The 16,706-nt window shown below is 42.2% G+C and overlaps 1 protein-coding gene across 3 annotated transcripts in view; it reads left to right on the forward strand.

The window, feature by feature from the left end:
• The window catches only part of FMN1 (formin 1), a gene marked incomplete at its 5' end in the record, with an annotated part of 414,719 nt that overhangs the window by 159,054 nt on the left and 238,959 nt on the right, over positions 1–16,706 (forward strand). The gene's annotated exons all lie outside the window — the stretch shown is intronic.

Below are 16,706 nucleotides of genomic sequence, written 5' to 3' on the forward strand. Positions count from 1 at the left end.
GTTGTGTTGAGTTGTGTGTCCCCAGGGAGTGCTTGGAAATGGCTGACTTGATCCTCTTTGGCGAAGTTCAGAAAGACTGAAGCATCATTTCCTCCCACCATGTAATTGTCAACCCCTTATTTTTGGTGTTTGCTTGCTGTGCCTGTAACAGGAAGTTTCAGAGTCTTAATTTCAAATAAGTGAATATCGAATCAGGCACCGATTCTAGGTCACTGATGACTGGGTGGACTCCGTCCCTCAGGAGAGGACAGTAGCAAACTTTAAATAAAACTTGGTGCTTAGTGTTAACTGATTACTTGCTAATTCAATAACATAGTGGATCAGATATTCTCCTTTTCAGTAAGTGATAATGCACTTTTACAATAACTGAGACAACGTGTTAGAATATACATGAAGCCATTGCAAGTTGCAAAAAGATCATTAAGTTGTATGGTGTATAAATTCACGCCACCCCCATCCAGCTGGGTCTAAGTAGTTTGGAAGAGGGAATGAGTCTATTTCACAAAGAAATAAAAAGGTGGAAAAGTACCTCAAGTCTCCTAAGGGAAAAAGAGAGGCGGAGGCCCTTATCTCCTTTGTTGCAAAATGCTCTACAGAGACCTCTCTTTCTTTATCTGTGTTCTGATGTGCAAAAGATTCTCAGTTGTCTCAGAGGAGCTGAACTGGGATTAATTTAAGAAACAGGTTGCTTACTCGAGTAGGTACAGAGCGGTTCCGTGAGCAGAAAATTTATGTAACAGCTTGGTTTTAAAAGTTAACACTAGCTTTCCACAGGCTGTAGACCAGCCCTGTTGAGGACTTTGACCGCTAAATAATATTCATAGAAATAGCAGGTGCTTACAGTTTTTGAGTTCTTACTTTGTGCTGGTCATTGTTTTAGACATTACATACATTAGTTTGTGTCATCTCCATAAACGTCCTATAATCTTCCATCTCAAATGAAGGGAAGGTTGGAGAAGGGAAAGAGAAGAGTAAATGGAAAAGAAAAAAGTATATTGGAATTGTGATCTCTATTTAAAATAAAATCAGAACAAGGTATGACTGGCAAGAGTAAAGGTTAAAAATGTTTCTAATTATATCTTAAGTGTTAAGTATCTCTGAAAGAATTATCTGCTCTTTAAATGCTATTTCCAGTAAACTATAAAGAATATTTTTGTCCCATATTTGTGATTTATAACTAATTGCTGAAATCATATACCTGTGATTTATACCTAATTGCCATGGCATACCACTGTCACCAGGGCAGGGCCTGGTGCCCAGTCTGTACAGCTAACTGTAGTCCAGAACTGTTTTAGCAGTCACAGATAACCCTCAACAGGAAACTGGCAACTCATATTCTAGTTTTTATTGGCAAACAACATTTTAAAGATTGAATTAGTAATAAATATTTTAAAATATGCAGAGATTTCTAGCTGTTTTTTGTTTGTTTGTTTGTTTGTTTGTTTTAAAGGAAAATATGTCAGCAGTGGGCTTATTTTCCTGTACGTCTTCAACCTGCAGGGTTGAATAGTAGGTATCCACTTCAACTGGTACACCTGTTCTCTGGTTTGCCACTGTCCCGCTCTGGGCCATTTCACTGGCCTGGCTCCTTTAAGCTTTCATTAACCCCTGTTCTCTGGGAGATGTTGAAAATATAGTAACTAGATTGGCAGCAACACAACCAGTCCGCACAGAAGCTGCGCATAAAACTGACAGTAACCTGGCCTGGCTGTCCTCGTGGTCACTCCCGGAATATCACCTCTACCTGCTTTAGTCTACAAAGCAACAAAGTCACAGGACTTGTGGATGGCAATGAATGGGTGGGAGGACTGCTGTGGCGATGTTCATTTCTTCGTATGTGATTTCCATTGGCAGCCTTCAATTGCCTGTTAGAGTTTCTTTCTCCACTTACAGCTCATGGCCAAGCCAGCGTGTTTCAGGACTTCTTCAGCATGCCCTTCTAGAATAAGAAAGATTTTGTGGGTAAAGGACAAGGGAAACGTGATTAATTATGTGACCAAATACAAGAATTGATATGTATCACATTTAATTTTTTTTGAAAGTTTTCAGAGAGTTTAAAGAAACAACATGATTCAATAAACAGAGACCCTAAATTCAGAGAACCTTAATTGTTCAATTCTCTGACCTGCAAAAGGGATTCTTACCAACTACAATAATTTGGTTGGAGGTTGACATTTTTAGCCCAGAGTCCCAAGTCTTGTAAGTGGGAGAGTGTGGAGTTCCGATTCGCATGCCCGCCATTGCAGAGTGCTGTACTATAGAGAGGACACAGGGCTTGGTCTTGGTAACAGTTTTTCAAGATGTGTAGCAACTAACATACAGATTCCCCTTATCAAAAACATAGGTTTGTTGATTATGTGAATGAATCCATTTCAGGAGTCTTATGTTTGTATTTTTTCTACACTAAGTCAATGCACTTGGCTGACTTTTCTATTAAAATCTCTGGTAGGAGAGTGGTGGCAGGTTGAACTGCCACAACCTTCATGGCGGGGTTCAGGTTCTGAAGGAGGGGCTGACGCACAAATGAAAATACTATACAAGAAATATGAATTTAGAAGGCATTGGGGCCAGGTGGAGCCTCTTTCTTGAAGAGACACACCAAAACTAGGTCCCGTCTGCTTTTATTCAGTTTTAGATACATATCTTGCCCTCAGTAAAGCACAGCAAACAGGTAGCAGACCGACCGTCTCTAAGGTCAATAAAGATCAGTAAAGATCAGTAAGGTCCAGTAAACATTTACTTGGAGCCTATCAGGTCAAGAGATTGCTTCGAGCCACTACTATCTCAACACCAACAATCGGTGCTTAGTGTCAGCCCTGCTAACGCTCAGGGTCCATTGGCCTCCCGCGTTCCTTGGTGCACTCTCATGACAGTATTGGCAAGCGGTGGCTTCCCACATTGAACATTGCCTTTGGCTTCACTATTTCGTGTCATTGATAAATAGCCACAGCAAAATTATTTAATTTTGTCCAAGTGTGCCCTTTCTTTAGCAAACTGTACCTTGAGAATTTATGATCATTTCATGATCCTGGGCATCATCTGGTTTATTTTTCACTTTTAGATAATTCTATGTTACTTTAATTTTAAAAAGTTACCACCTACCTTTACAGGTTTTCACTTATTTGAGAAGTTTTGCCTGTGGTAGCCATTGCACAAGTTCATGATGACTGGGTAGAAACATAGTTCATGACTACTGGGTAGAAACATACTTCAGATCTGCCCTTCCAAAGCATATGATAAAACTAAATCTTTCATGCTACAAATAAAGAGTTATTTCTGAGAGCTTGCTTAGGAGCCAGGTTTGAAAACCACCATCACGGCTGTTGTACAGGTTGCGTGACTGTAAAGCTGTGATTTTCTTTTATGCATGATGAGAATGTGAAAGAACTCAGGTCTTTGAGTCAGGGCTCAGTTCAGCTCCTTGCACTGTGACATTAAGAAATGAATCAGTTTCTCTGGGACTTAGTTTTCTCAGTTTTCACATCTGTACAATAATACTCATGCTGATGATGATAATGTCCTTCTAGGATTGTTCGGCACAGGGTACACCCAATGGTACTGGTTATGTATTATTTCTCATTCCTTTTCTCTGCGCAGATCTCTTTATGATTAAGCAACTTGAGTTTAGAGTGATCCTTGGGCTCTCTTGGTTGAGGACTTCCTTGGGACATTTGACTTATTCTTTTTTTTTAATTTTTTTATTAAGGTATTATATGTGTACATATCTTACCATTGCCCTCCCCACACCCCCCTCCCATATATGCCCCCACCCCCCAGAGTTTTGCATCCATTGGTTATGCTTATATGCATGCATACAAGTCCTTTGATTGATCTCTTATCTCCCCCACCTCTCCCTAACCTTCCCCTTGTAATTTGACAGTCTGTTTGATGCTTTACTGTCTCTGTATCTATCTTTTTGTTCAAGATTATAATGTTCTTTATTATCCATAAATGAGTGAGATCATGTGGTATTTTTCTTTCATTGACTGACTTATTTCACTTAACATAATGTTCTCCAATTCCTCCCAGGTTGCTGCAAATGATGAGAATTCCTTCTTTTTTATGGCAGCATAGTATTCCATTGTGTAGATGTACCACAGTTTTCTGATCCAGTCATCTGCTGACGGGCACCTGGGCTGTTTCCAAATCTTAGCTATGGTGAATTGTGCTGCTATGAACATAGGGGTGCATATATCCTTTCTGATTGGTGTTTCTAGTTTCTTCGGATATATTCCCAGGAGTGGGATTACTGGGTCAAATGGGAGTTCCATTTTCAGTTTTTTGAGGAAACTCCATACTGTTCTCCACAGTGGCTGCACCAGTCTGCAATCCCACCAGCAGTGCACGAGGGTTCCTTTTTCTCCGCATCCTCGCCAACACTTGTCGTTTGTTGATTTGTTGATGATAGCCATTCTGACAGGTGTGAGATGGTACCGCATTGTTGTTTTGATTTGCATCTCTCGGATAATTAGTGACGTTGAGCATGTTTTCATGTGTCTCTTGGCCTTCCTTCTGTCTTCTTTTGAAAAGATTCTATTTAGGTCTGTTGCCCATTTTTTTATTGGATCATTTATCTTCCTTTTATTAAGTTGTATAAGCTGCCTGTAGATGTTGGAGATTAAACCTTTATCAGTGATGCCATTTGCAAATATGTTCTCCCATGCAGTGGGCCTTCTTGTTGTTTTGTTGATGGTTTCTTTTGCTGTGAAAAAGCTTTTTATTTTGATGTAGTCCCATTTGTTAATTTTCTCTTTAGCTTCCATTGCCCTAGGGGCAGTGTCAGTGAAGAATTTCTTTTGGCATATGTCTGACATTTTGCTGCCTGTGGATTGCTCTAGTATTTTTATGGTTTCCCGTCTTATGTTTAAGTCCTGTATCCATTTTGAGTTTATTTTTGTGTATGGCGTAAGTTGGTGATCAAGCTTCATTTTTTTGCATGTATCTGTCCAATTTTCCCAACACCATTTATTGAAGAGACTGTCTTTATTCCATTGTATGTTCATGCCTCCTTTGTCAAATATTAATTGAGCATAGTGGTTTGGGTCAATATCTGGATTCTCTATTCTGTTCCATTGATCTATATGTCTGTTCTTGTGCCAGTACCAGGCTGTTTTGAGAACAGTGGCTTTGTAATACAGCTTGAAATCTGGTATTGAGATCCCTCCTACTTTATTCTTCTTTCTCAGGATTGCTGTGGCTATTCGGGGTCTTTTTTTATTCCAGATGAATTTTTGGAGAGTTCTTTCAAGGTCTGTGAAATATGCCGTTGGTATTTTAATGGGGAGTGCATTGAATCTATAGATTGCTTTGGGTAGTATGGACATTTTAATGATGTTGATTCTACCAATCCATGAACATGGTATGTTCTTCCATCTGTTTACGTCTTCCTCTATCTCTTTTTTCAGTGTCCTGTAGTTTTCCGTGTATAGGTCTTTTACCTCCTTAGTTAAGTTTATTCCTAGGTATCTTAATTTTTTTGGTGCGATGGTAAATGGGATTGCCTTTTTAGTCTCTCTGTCTGTAAGTTCACTATTGGTGTATAGAAAGGCCATAGATTTCTTGGTGTTAATTTTGTGTCCTGCTACATTGCCGAATTCATTTATTAAGTCTATTAGTTTTTTGACGGAGTCTTTCGGATTTTTTATGTACAATATCATGTCGTCTGCAAATAAAGACAGCTTTACTTGTTCTTTTCCAATTTGGATGCCTTTTATTTCTTCTTCTTGTCTAATTGCAATGGCTAATACTTCCAGTACTATGTCAAACAGGAGTGGTGAGAGTGGGCATCCCTGTCTTGTTCCTGTTCTTAGGGGAAATGTTTTTAGTTTTTGTCCATTGAGTATGATGTTTGCTGTGGGTTTATCATATATAGCTTTTATTATGTTGAGGTATGAGCCATCTATTCCCACCTTGTTGAGAGTTTTTATCAAGAAAGGGTGTTGGATTTTGTCAAATGCTTTTTCTGCATCGATTGATATGACTATGTGATTTTTATCTTTCAATTTGTTTATGTGATTTATCACGTTTATTGATTTGCGGATATTGTACCATCCTTGCATTCCTGGGATAAATCCTACTTGGTCATGGTGTATGATCTTTCTGATGTACTGCTGGAGCCGATTTGCTAGAATTTTGTTGAGGATTTTGGCATCTATGTTCATGAGGGATATTGGTCTGTAATTCTCTTTCATTGTGTTGTCTTTATCTGGTTTTGGTATTAGGGTGATGCTGGCTTCATAGAAGGAGCTTGGAAGTGTTCCTTCCACTTGAATTTTTTGGAATAGTCTGAGGAGGATAGGTTTTAGTTCTTCCTTGAATGTTTGGTAAAACTCTCCTGTGAAGCCATCAGGCCCCGGGCTTTTGTTTGCCGGAAGCTTTTTGATGACTGCTTCAATTTCTTCCATAGTTATTGGCCTATTGAGCTGTTTAGATTCTTCTTGATTGATTTTTGGAAGGTTATATTTTTCTAGGAATATGTCCATTTCCTCCAGGTTGTCCAGTTTGTTGGAATAGAGTTGTTCGTAGTATTTTGTAACAATCCTTTGTATCTCAGCGGGGTCTGTTGTTATTTCACCTCTTTCATTTCTGATTTTGTTTATTTGGGTCCTCTCTCTTTGCTTCTTGGTGAGCCTGGCTAGAGGTCCATCAATCTTGTTTATCCTTTCAAAGAACCAGCTCTTGGTTTTGTTGATCTTATGTATTGTTTCTTTGGTCTCTATGTCATTTATCTCCGCTCTGATCTTTGTTATTTCCTTCCTTCTGGTTACACTGGGCTTTTCTTGCTGCTCTTTTTCTAGCTCTTTGAGTTGTAGGGTTAAGTAATTTATTACCATTGTTTCTTGTTTTTTGCAATAGGCCTGTAGAGCTATGAACTTCCCTCTCAAGACTGCTTTCGCTGTGTCCCATAGATTTTGGATTGTTGTGTTTTCATTGTCATTTGTTGCCATGATGTTTTTTATTTCTTCCTTGATCTCTCTGGTGACCCAGTCCTTGTTTAATAGCATGCTGTTTAGTCTCCATGTGTTTGATTTCTTTGGATTGTATTATTGTAGTTGATTTCCAGTTTTATGCCACTGTGATCTGAGAAGATGCTTGATATAATTTCTATCTTCTTGAATTTGAAGAGACTTTGCCTGTGACCCAGCATATGGTCTATCTTTGAAAATGACCCATGTGCACTTGAGAAGAATGTATATTCTGTGGCTTTGGGGTGAAATGTTCTGAAGATGTCAATTAATTCCATCTGGTCTAGTGAGTCATTTAGGATTGCTGTTTCTTTGCTGATTTTTTGTTTAGAGGATTTGTCCAGTGGTGATAGTGGGGTATTAAAGTCTCCTACTATGATTGTATTGCTATTAATCTCTCCCTTGATATCCTCCAGAAGTTTTTTTATGTATTTGGGTGCTCCTATATTGGGAGCGTATATGTTTACCAGAATTATTTCTTCTTGTTGGATTTCTCCCTTTAGTATTATGAAGTGGCCTTCCTTATCTCTTGTTATGGCATTTACTTTGAGGTCTATTTTGTCAGATATAAGTATTGCTACCCCAGATTTCTTTTCATTTCCATTTGCCTGAAAGATATTTTTCCATCCCTTCACTTTCAATCTGTGTGAGTCTCTTGTTCTGAGGTGGGTCTCTTGTAGACAGCATATATATGGGTCGTGTTTTTTTATCCATTCAGCTACTCGATGTCTTTTGATTGGAGCATTTAGTCCGTTTACATTTAAAGTTATTACTGAAAGGTATTTGTTTGCAGTCATATCTATTTTTGTGTCTGTATTCCTTCTTACCTTTTTATTTCTTCTTTTTACAGTATTCCCTTTAGCAATTCTTGCATTGCTGGTTTGGTGGTGATAAACTCCCTGAGGCTTTTTTTGTCTGCAAAGCTCCTGATTTCCCCTTCAATTTTGATTGATAGTCTTGCTGGATATAGTATTCTTGGATTCAGTCCTTTGCTTTGCAACACTTTGTATACCTCCTTCCATTCACTTCTAGCTTGTTGTGTTTCTGATGAGTAATCATTTGACAATCTGATGGGTGTTCCTTTGTAGGTAACTCTCTGTCTCTCTCTTGCCGCCTTTAGGATTCTCTCTTTATCATTTATATTTGCCATTGAAATTATGACATGTCTTGGTGTGGGTCTTTTGGGGTTGATCCTGCTTGGGACTCTCTTTACTTTTATCTTTCCCATATCCGGGAAGTTTTCTGTCATTATTTCTTCAAATAGATTTTCTAATCCCTGCTGCTCTTCTTGTCCTTCTGGCAGCCCTATTATACGCATGTTACTTCGTTTCATGTTGTCCCGAAGCTCCCTTAGGCTTTCCTCCTGCTTTTTAATTTTTTTCTCCAATTGCTGTTCAGCTTGAGCTTGTTTCTGTACCTGATCTTCTAACTCACTAATTCGGTCCCCTGCTTCTTGTAGTCTACTGTTGAAACTTTCCATGGTGTTTTTGATTGTAGCTATATCACTTTTCATTTCTTCCTGATTCTTGCATAAGTTGTTGATTTTCTCATCCATCCGATGTATAAATTCCATGACCATTACTCTGAACTCCTTTTCGGTCATGTTGCAAGCTTCATTTTCACTAATTTCCTTTCTTGGCGACTCCACATTTTCTTTCCTCTGTGAGTTATTTCGTTTCCCCATTCTGGCTATTACAAGAAAGCTCAAGCTTCTGTTTGCGTGGACCTGGGCCGTGTGCTGTGGGGACTTCGCTCCACCCTAGTTTCACTGAAGTGCTCTGACACTAGGACGTGTGGCTGTCTTTGGTTGGTGGGAACCAGACTTGCCCAGGATCAGTGTCCCCAGTGTTCTGTGTGGTCTCGTGTGCACATTTAGAATCAGGGGCCCTGTCTGCACCACACTGTTGGTATGTGCCGAGAATGAGATCCTTAGCATGTGCCAGGAGTCAGAGTTTCCCTGTGTCTGCACCAAGACTCGAGTGTCAAAGTCTCTGTTGCCTTGTGCGGTTTCTCGTTGAGAATCAGGGTCCCTGTGTGTGCACGCACCAACAATTGGGGTCGCTGGCTCTTAGTGTGAATGCGCTGTGAGTCAGGGATCCCAGGCAGCTGTGTCCGGCGTGCCAAATTCCCTGAAGTGGAGCTGCGTCCTGTGTGTGCTCTCTCTACTGAGCCAAACCGGCTAGAGCGCACATTCTTAAAAACCTGAAGGTGAGCCGGCTCAGTGCACTCTCCCAAAGTCCCAGAAGGGGGGCGGAGTCCGTCCTGCGCGCCAAATTCCCCAAAGGGAAGCCCCTCTGTGCACGCTCTTAAGAATCTCCGAAGGGGGAGCTGTGACCCGCGAGCCAAATTCCCCCAAATTCCCCGAAGGGGAGCCCTCCGTGCGCACTGACAGATTTCCCCGACGGGGAGCTGCTTCTGTCCCGTGCGTGAGCGCGCGCCAAGTTCCCTAAGAGGGAGCACGTTCCTGTGCAAAGCTCGGCAGCTTGGGCCAGGGGCGGGTCTATCAGTTACTATGGCGCTGTCTGTGCACGCGCCTGTGAGCAGCTTGGGCAAAGGGCGCGTCTATCAGTTACTATGGCGCTTTCCGCGCGCCTGTGGGCGCTCAGCAGCTTGGGGGAGGGGCAGGTCTATCAGTTACTATGGCGCTATCAGCGTGCCTGCGAGGAGGGGGATAGGCTCTTTGACTCAGGGAAATCTGCCGGGAAGTCTGGATTCTTGTTGTTTGTTTGTCTGAAGCTGTGATAGCAGTTCTCTGTCCCCGGTGGCTGCAGGGTCCTGGTTTGTGTCAGAAGCCAGGATCCGAGTCTCAGGCAGCTCTGTTTCTCAAGATGGCATGGTCTCTGCGTCCGCACCAGCCGCCGAGAAGTGTCCGCTTTGTGCACGGGGCTCCGCCGTCTAGGGCTGCCCTGTTCGGGAGCCCCTTGGAAGACCTGCAGAATCTAACTGACCCTATCTCATACACACACACACACCACACACATCTATACTCTCCTCTATGGGTTCCTCACTCACACTCTCTCTCTCCCTACCTTCCTGCCGGTCGCCATCTTTTTCTCCTTGACTTATTCTTTTAGGGTGATTTTTCCATGATCTTTCAGCTGTTCTGCCTATGTGCTCTCTATCAGGGTAGACTACGCGAGGTTTCCCGAAGCTCATTCCACTGAACTGGGAGCCTCTGAAATGGTTCTTGACAAAAAGATTTCATGGTTGTATAAGTTTGAGAAATATCTGGTTCTCCTATTGGGACTTTACCATGTATAGAGAAAAACTACAAGAAAGAAAATTGTATAACTTGTTTCCCACATAATTCTTTTTCCCCCAAATAACCTATGTTTTGGAATACTGTTCTAAGTTGATTTATATAATCTTATCATCTCAATGTAAGATTTAAGTTAAGTTCTTGAAGTGGTTTCAGCATCATTTTCATGCCAACAAGGCCCCCCGCACCTTGGGGGAGCAGTGATGTTTGTCTCTACATCTCTTAAAAGTACCTACCAAAGTGCTTGGCATATAGATGACATGCAAATATTTCTTATATAACAACTTGTGATGGAAAAATAATAGAACTGAACTTTTTTAAAAAACAATTTTACTTTGTAATTATTATTTTTATTGATTTCAGGAAGGAAGGGCGAGGGAGAGGGAGCGTAGGATGGGTAGGGCTTCTTTGGCTCTCTGCTTCCTCAACTTTGAAAGTTGAAAAATAACCTGCATACCCCTTGTCTGGCTTTGAGCAGCTTTGGATAATTTAAGAATATTGGTTTTTGACCAGTACTTTAAGCAGTTTGGAAATAGGTGCCATGGAAATGACAGATTGTTTTTATCTGTTTTTAACTAATGTTCTCTGGGTTGTGGGATAGAAGACAAAGGACTAGCCAACAGTGACATTTCCTTTAGAGGAACCTTTTCCTTGTACCCCATTCATCATAACCATAGCCCTAAACTGAGGGAAAGTTTGCCGAGCGTTGGCCTCTGGCAGGCCCTGCTCATTGTGCAATGCAGTCACACTTCTAATATGGTAACTCTCTCTGTGAAACGATCCAGGGATGAATGCCAAGCTGGAAATTAACTTACCCTGTACCTTGCTGTCCCCAAGAGAACCAAATGGTATGTTGGCCTCCATGAAGAGAAACTTCTAGGTTTCCTTACTTTTCTCTCTCTCAAACCACTCCACTGGTTACACATTGCTGTCGTTGAAACAAAATTGAGTGCAGACTACACTTAGGCTAATACAGCTTAAATTTATAGAGACATAAATCCTGAGCCTTTTCCACTTATTATGTTCTTTGTTATCAACACAATACATTTAAATCTGTTAATTCCTGGAGATTACTGCAATGGAAAAGGAGTAATTTATAGAACAATAAACAAAACTTTCACAAAGATGAAATATAATGATTTCATCAAACCCTTATGGTATTCCCCTAAGTGCTGATATTAGTATAATTCATTACTGAGATGCCAAAAAGAAGGAAAGAAAATTAAATGTTGAGAAATGTTTTAATTCATTGTTTCATTGTGCGTGTATAATACAATATTATGAGTTTAGTAGACTTGCTGGTTCACTGGTGTTGAGATGCCTTTTAGACCACTGGCTACCTCGAAGCCTGTAGATATCTTTGGAGTCGAATTTTCATGAAAAACACAAAGCAGTTAATTCCCTGGCAGACTTAGCCCAGGAGCCCTTTGTTTCAGCCTTCAGGTTGCTATCTTGCCCCATGTGAGTCAGACAGTATGTCAAGCCATGCTTGCTAATGGAGGGAAGCTGGTTGTAGAACAAAGAATATGTGTATTACTCATTTGTGTCATGGAAGCTGATGCAGGTTGTGTATGCCCCCTTCATGCACCACCTGCCCCAATCATCTTTGCTGAGTCTTAAACTCTAAACATGAGCCACTCGTGTGGGCCAAGATAATTTTCCTTTTTGCAATAGTTTTTTTTTTTTACTTTAGGTGACAGGCTGATATTGCAGCAGGTGACCTTCTGAGTGGTATCCTTTGCTTTCTTGACTCTTCATAAAGGAGGAAGGGAGGTATGTTAGCGCCTGTGAGGGTGCTTCCTTCGCTCCAGACTTGTTTTGCCTCACCCAATAATTCTGTGAGTTTTCTATAATCATGTACCATTGGGTGAATAATAGGTTCTTCAGCTATAAATTAAGAGTGTAGGACTAGGTGGTCTAAGTTTCCTTCCACTTCTGAAGTTCTATTACTGTGGACTGGGTAGAGTGGTTCCATGTGTCTGCCTCAGCTCAATCTAAAAGACTTGGAGGTCCCCGTGTCCCACATTACCTGCAACAGTGCTAGGCAACTGGTCAAAATATAATGAACTAGAGGCCTGGTGCACGAAATTTGTGCACCGGGGGTGGGGGTCCCCTCAGCCCGACCTGCACCCTCTCCAATCAGGGGATGTCCTACTGACAGCTTAGGCCCGCTCCACATGGGGAGCAGGCTTAAGCCGCTGTCTGGCCTCCCTCTGCAGGAGGCGACCGGGCTGATTAGGGGAAGGCACTGCCCCCATCGCCCTGCTGCTGCTGCCACAGCTGCCAAGGTGTTTTCATCAACACGGATTCCAGTCCCTTCACCATGAAAAAATGACAACTTTCTTAAGGCATTTTCAAGGTGTCCCTTTCATAGGATATGACCTTTCTTTCTTTCTTTCTTTCTTAATCCTCACCTGAGGATATTGTTCCATTGATTTTTAGAGAGTGTGAAAGAGAGAGGGAAAGACAGAGAGAAACATCAATGTGAAAAGGACACTTTGATTGGTTGCCTCCTGCATGAGCCTTGACCTGGGCCCCGGCCAGGGAGGAACCTGCAACCTAAGTACATGCCCTTGACCAGAATCAAACCCAGACCCTGTGGTTAGCAGGCCGAGGCTCTATCCACTGAGCCAAACCAGCTAGAGCAGGATATGACATTTCTTAACCCCTCTAGCAGCGGACCTTCATTTTTTCCTCCAGGAGTGAGGTGGAAAAACCCTATATCACCTTCTTGGATTCTTATTATGCAAGTTACCAAGAGCACTGCAAGTGGCGTACTAGGAGCTTAGCCAATGAGCAGTCAGAAAAGGTGTTTCCTCTGAAGCTCACATGCAGAGGCAGTACTGCCAGCGTGTCCCGCTTGCAGGCCCTATTCTCTGTGGGCAGGCCCTGCTCTCTGCTCTCTGCAGGTCTGCCTGCTCGCTGCCACCATGGCTGGCAGGCAGGCCCCACTCTCTGCTTTCTGCGGGCCCTGCTCCGCCTTGCTGTCTGTGGGCCTGCTCACAGCCGCGGCAGCTGGCAGGCCCTGCTCTTTGCAGGCCTGTGCCATCCGTGGCTTGCCTCGCCATGCAGCAGTCCCCTCCCACCCACCTGCACAAGTTACCTCCCGAGTGGTCATGACTGTTATGGCATCCCGGCTAATTTGCATATTACTTCTATATATATATATATATATATATATATATATATATATATACACACACTAGAGGCATGGTGCACGAAATTCGTGCATGGGGGGGTGTCCCTCAGCCCAGCCCACACCCTCTCCAATCTGGGACCCCTCAAGGGATGTCCAACTGCCCATTTAGGCCCGATCCCAGCATCGGGCCTAAACAGGCAGTCGGACATCCCTCTCACAATCCAGGACTGCTGGCTCCCAACTGCTTGCCTGCCTGCCTGCCTGCCTGCCTGCCTGCCTGATTGCCCCTAACCACTTCTGCCTGCCAGCCTGATCACACCCTAACCACTCCCCTGTCAGTCTGATCGATGTCTAACTGCTCCAGTGCCAGCCCAATTGCCCCTACCGGCCCGGTCACCCCTAACTGCCCTCCCTTGCCAGCCTGGTTACCCCTAACTGCCCTCCCCTGCCAGCCTTCTTGTCCCCAACTGCCCGCCCCTGCAGGCCTGATCCCCCCAACTGCCCTCCCCTGCAGGCCTGGTCCCCCCCAACTGCCCTCCCCTGTAAGCATTGTCCCTCCCAACTGCCCTCCTCTGCAGGCCTGGTACCCCCCAACTGCCCTCCCCTGCTGGCCTTGTCCATCCCAACTGCCCTCCCTTGCAGGCCTGATCACTCACAACTGCCATCCCCTGCTGGCCATCTTGTGGTTACCATCTTGTGTCCACATTGGGGCGGCCATCTTTGACTACATGGGGGTGGCCATCTTGTGTGTTGGAGTGATGGTCAATTTGCATATTACCTCTTTATTATATAGGATGGTTGCTGAGTGTTCTGAGTGGATATTGTTAGAAATGCCTTCATGATTCACAGTATTTTGGTAGAAGCTATTTTTGAGGTAGTTTTAGGAGAGCCACAGAGCTCTTAAATTTGTGACACCATCAAGCACAACCCCCCAAAAGTTTATTTTATCCGCTCAGTGTTATTTAAAATGTCATCTTTGATGGATTTTAATGAGCATGTATATTCTAACTTTCCCACATTTCCTGTTGTCTAATATCCAGGCCCCTTTCCCTGTTTGTGTTGATTGCCTGGCCCTGTAGCCATCTGAGTTGGTGACTCTGGTTTGGAGCATAGAAAAGCTGGGTAAAAATGTCCACATCTTTTTCCATAGTGTCATGAGTACCAAGCAAAAGTCTCCTGGGCTTTTAGACTTTTGTGTACTTTGCATTTCTTTTCCTTTCCTTTTTTTCTTTCCATTCTACTGTCTTTTCTTGGAAGGGCTGTTGATGGGAGAGTGAGGGCAGCAGTGTTGAAAGGGTGCGTGAAAAATGAGTTCTTAGTTTAAAAAATTGGGTGTGGTCTGTGTTACAGGACATTTTTAGGAAGGGGTGGGGAGAAAGGATTTGATTTCTAGAGTTTAAATGCTGAGTGCCCTTTGCTTTCTGACTTGATTGGAGATGATTGTAAACATAGTTGTATGTGGAGAACGAAGGAACAACACAGCCAGGCACAGTACTCGGTGCTTCATGGGCACAATTTCTAATCCATGGAGAGACTCGGAGACGTGAAGTGCTATCCTGAGTTTTCACAGCTGGTCAGTGTGATGGCAAGATTTACTCACCAGGTCTGTCTGGTGTCTAAACCTGCTCCGTTTCCACCGTCACCTTGTCAACTGGTTTGATTCATTTTCTCCAGTGTAATGATTTTTCTAATTTTTTATTTACCAGCTTCCTCTTATTCTGTGGCAAGGATGTTTATAGATCATCCCCTATTGTTACCCTATACAAGCTCCTTGTTTGATAAAACAACAACAACAAAATCCTACAATGGGGACATTTGTGTGGTGCTGGGAAAGGGAAAATAGCAACAGAGTCTTCTTATTTCAATGGTTTCAGAAATGACAAGCTCTTCTTCCCTTCCTCCTACATAAGCACAGGAGAAAAGAGCAGATAGAAGATTGCTTTTCACCTTCATTTCTTACAACTGGTCCTGAGCCCAGTTTGAGGAAGATCCTCTAGTATTTGTCACCGTAATTTTGATATTTGTCTGTGTTCATCTTAGAGATTTGAAACCTGAGTCTCAGAGAAATCAATTTCTGAGACCATAAATTAAGTAAGAAAACACTGGGGCAAAACTTCTTTCATTGATTTCTTCAATTTAAACATGGGGTTTCTCAGCTGTTTTTAAATCTTATTTTCTCCAACAGAGCTCCCAGTATTACTGATTCCTTAAGCACAGGTATATGTGGTTGTCCCCTCTGCTGTCACTTATTTGTAGGGTGTGCCAATGCATGATAAATGGCACCTGTTGCCTCTTCTAATAAGTCCAACCTGATGAGTTTTGGAATCCGTAGTGTGAATTTATTGTGTCTTTGTGTGTACACACAGGTATGCATGTGTATGCTTTGACCGTTTCACAGCAACTCTGTGTCCTAGCTTGCTCTGAGTCCTAGTGGTATTTATTGATCACCTACTATGTGCCGGAATTAAATGAAGATCAAATGAATTACTATGCCAACCCTATGAGGTGGCACTCTTGACTTCTGCACTCAACTGCCTATGGAAGTTTCTACATCTTGAAGGTCCTTGCCTAGAGAGTATTCATGACATGACCTTATTTCTTGGATCTGTCCTTGGGTAGAATATTGGTCCTTAAAAGTTATGGACTTCAGGAGAAGAATATGTTAAAGAATAAATCTATATATTGAAGTCATCTAGTCATTCATTGAAAGAAATTCAGCATAACTCTAGGCAGATCAGCTGAGTAGAAACACAGATGTGAAATCTTCCTTGAGTTTGAATTCTGTCTCCACTATCTGCTGGATGTGTGGTCTTGAACTAATTATTTAAACCGTTCTGAGTTTCAGATTCTCCTCTGAAAAGTGGTTGTGATAATATCTTAACTTGGTGGATAGGACACTGATTGCAGGTGTTGTGATCGTTAAGTATGGGACCGGAAGTACAATGGCAAGTGGTAGATGTCCAATAAGTGGTAACTATTGCATTTATTCTGAGGAGCAGCAGGTTTCATTTACTTTAAGTCATTGGCTGTTGAGTATTTTATGGTGGCAAAGTTCTCCCAGAATAAACCATGTACCTATATAAAGGAAAACATTCTGTGATTAATGTACACTTAATGTTTTCAAAGAGCATTGCTTTTAATATTTTTGTTATAACAGTGTTATCTCATTTTTATTACTGCTGCCATGATTTTATGAAGAAAATATCTGAATATGTAAAAATACTCCAATAGTTATAGCATAGATTTGGGGGGCCCTGAGGAAGATGTTGCATTTGCATTTCAAAATTGTTTTTGCTATGAATATTAACTTTCTAAAGTATAATACTATATAATAAAAGCCTAA

Source organism: Cnephaeus nilssonii (genome assembly GCF_951640355.1).
Source record: "Cnephaeus nilssonii genome assembly, chromosome: 4".
Lineage (NCBI taxonomy): Eukaryota > Metazoa > Chordata > Mammalia > Chiroptera > Vespertilionidae > Cnephaeus > Cnephaeus nilssonii.